Genomic DNA, 3,213 nt, shown 5'->3' on the forward strand with positions numbered 1-3,213 from the left:
TGGGGAAAAGGAGCCAAAAAAGATCAGGAGATTTGCCTCTGAAGCATTAGAATGAGCCCTTCCTGTTAACCTAACCACGTACTTCAAATTGAATATGTAAAGCACCACTCCGGTCGGCAGCCCTGTTAGAGCAATCAGCACAGACAGTGTTCCATCCAGACTGTTCCGTCTTGTCTTCATCCCGCGATGGCACTTGTAATCAACCCTGACCTCAGAGATCAAGGAAATCTACATCCCTGACAAGCAGAGTGTAGACATCCCCTTGCTCTTCCATCATAAATAGCAAATCTAGGTGAGAAAATGATATATTTGATTGCATCGCCTTTTCTTGAGAAATTTTTTTCTCCAGCTTATCACATAGCTTGCAAACATACCAAGGAGACAACTATTTTAGCTAAGAGAAACTGACCAGATAGTGACATACCAGTTATACCAAATTAACTCAGATAGAGAAAATTTATCCAAACACTGTATCTTCCTAGGTTTTAAATCCCAGATCATTGTGACCATCTTCACCTTCAGTAAATCATAGTTGAAGCTTATTAAGCTGATTTGGAAATCAGACTCCTAGCAGCTCCCATCATCTTGAACATATCCATCAGCTTGAAAGCAAATGAAAAGCTTCTGTAAGAGTGAAAGATCTGCCACACACACACACACCAAAAAAAAAAAAAAAAAAAACCCTGAACCTTTTTCTAGCAGAGGTCTGTTCTGACTGTTGTTGTTGTTCAGTCATTCAGTCAAGTCCAGTTCTTTGCAACCCCATAGACTGCAGCACACCAGGCTTCCCTGTCCTTCACCATCTCCCAGAATTTACTCAAACTCATGTCCATTGAGTTGATGATGCCATCCAACCATTATCCCCTCCTCCTCCTGCCCTCAGCCTTTCACAGCATCAGGGTCTTTTCCAGTGAGTCAGTTCTTTGCATCAGGCAGCCAAAGTATTGGAGCTTCAGCTTTAGCATCAGTTCTTCCAGTGAGTATTCAGGGTTGATTTCCTTTTGGATTGACTGGTTTGATCTCCTTGCCTTCCAAGGGACTCTAAAGAGTCAGTCTTCTCCAGCACCACAATTCAAAAACATCAATCCTGCCTGTTTGAGCCCTGTTCAATTATCATCGCCCACTCAGTAAGGCAGAAAATTAGCAGCTGAGGCTATTGACAAAGAGGAGTGAATGACTTACTCTTGAGAGGGATCTGGGGAGAACTGTACAGACCAGAGCAAGACTTCGAGTTAACCTTGTTTAGTCATGTGTTTGTTTGAGACAACCCTTTTTCATCATGGAGAAGCTAAATCACCCTGAACTCTGTCCTTATGAGAAGTAAGCTATTTACACCTTTACCTGTTGCACTGCAATTATAAAAGGTCGGCTCCACCCAGTACATAAAAGCTGGCCAGACTAACACAAAGCTAAGCTGGTGCTCCTCCAGATTTAAAGCAAGTTGGACCTAAGGAAACATTTACACTTTGGGGTGACCAGCCCAAGTGAGCAGGAGCAAGGGCTTTCAGTTTTAACTCGGGATAGGTGAAGGCAAACTGGTGTGAGTGGATCACCTGCTGGGCCTGACACAAGGTTCGAGATGCTTCACTACAATGGAAGAGCACTGTCTGCTGAGAATCAGAGCTCTGGGTACTTCCCTGGTGGTCCAGTGGTTAAGACTCTGCACTTCCACTGCAAGGGACACAGGTTCGATCCCTGCCTGGGAAACTAAGATCCTGCATAACAGAGGCGTGAAAAAAGCAGAGGGAAAATGAGATCTCTGTCTTCTTCTCTGTTTCAAGCACCTGAACATGGTCTAGGAGGGAAAACTTCCTTTAGTTTTTAGAAAGTGAAATTGAAGTATGAGAAAATGATGGGCATAAAGAGGAGCCATGAATGACCTCTTCTGTGTCCCTACAGACTCCTCCTTGGGGTTGAAGGCTGGCGGGAGAGGCAAGGTAGGGGAAGGGAGCTTGGTTGACTATGGGTGGCCGTCTTCAAGGTGTGGAAGCAAGATGGCAAGGAATCTACCTCTCTAAGACAAACCCAACCCCTGGTAAGTTTACTCTTGCTTTATTCCCAAGAACGTGTTGGAATCCCTGCTAATCCTCCTGTTTGAATCACGGATAAATCACGGTGAACTTGATGAGGCTCCTTTATCAGCTATATGGAAAAGTGCATAAAAGAAGACTCTGACCCAGCCTTCTGTGAGTTGACCCTCCGATCAGGAATTCTCTGTCCCATGATGCTGTGATTTTTCCGGGTTCTTTGCACTCAGAAAAAGTCTAATCACAGCTCCTAAGTAAGACAGAACTTTATTACAGGGTTTTACTTCTGGTCTCTATATTTTGCCAAGGTCTTAAGAGAAATGAAGCACAGAGTTATAATCATATCTGAACTTATCTTTTTTAAAATTTTTAATTGAAAGATAATTGCTTTATGATATTGTGCTGCTTCTGCCACACATCAACATGAATCAGCCACAGTTATACACACATCCCCTCCCTCTCCACCTCCCTCCCATCTCCCAAGCCTCTAGCTTGTCACAGAGCACTGGACTGAGCTCCCTGCATCACACAGCACATGCCCACTGGCTGTCTATTTCATATATGTTACTGTATATGTTTCCATTCCACTCTCTTGATTCATCCCACCCTCTCCTCCCGGCTCTGTGTCCACAAGTCTGCCTCTCTATTACTGCCCTGCAAATAGGTTCATCAGTACCATCTTTCTAGATTCCATACATTGAATCTTTCTTTCTTAAAAATATCCCAACAGTGCCACCAAAAAGAGTAAATCTTTTACAAAACACTGAAGTCTTGTCAAGTTGCCAGATAATGTGTATGCAAAAGCTAAAAGACAAACTAGATCAACCCATTTTAACGAAAATGTGGGGCTCACCTGGTGGCTCAGACAGTGAAGACTCTGCCTGCAATGCTAGGAGACCCAGGTTGGATCCCTGGGTCAGGAAGAACCCCTGGATAAAGAAATGGCAACCCACTCCAATATTCTTGCCTGGAAAATTTCATGGACAGAGGAGCCTGGAGGGTTTCAGTCCATGGGGTCACAAAGACTCAGACATGACTGAGCAACTAATACGTTCTTTCAACACAGTTTATGTTTGAAAAATGTCAAAGAGATATGAGAAGTTACAAAAAGGTGAAGGGTTTAGTTTGCTTATCTGCTTTAATCTTTTCAAGATGAAACATGGGGAAAAGTATTTTAAATGGATAA

General features: G+C 43.3%; 1 non-coding gene across 1 annotated transcript; it reads left to right on the top strand.

Annotated features, from left to right (window-relative positions):
• The first annotated feature begins 1,634 nt into the window (after positions 1-1,634).
• TRNAG-UCC lies at positions 1,635-1,707 on the top strand. Its single transcript has one exon. It is a non-coding gene; the product is annotated as a tRNA-Gly (tRNA).
• Positions 1,708-3,213: the final 1,506 nt, after the last annotated feature.

This window comes from Oryx dammah, unplaced genomic scaffold, assembly GCF_014754425.2.
Source record: "Oryx dammah isolate SB20612 unplaced genomic scaffold, SCBI_Odam_1.1 HiC_scaffold_10, whole genome shotgun sequence".
NCBI classification, from domain to species: Eukaryota; Metazoa; Chordata; class Mammalia; order Artiodactyla; family Bovidae; genus Oryx; species Oryx dammah.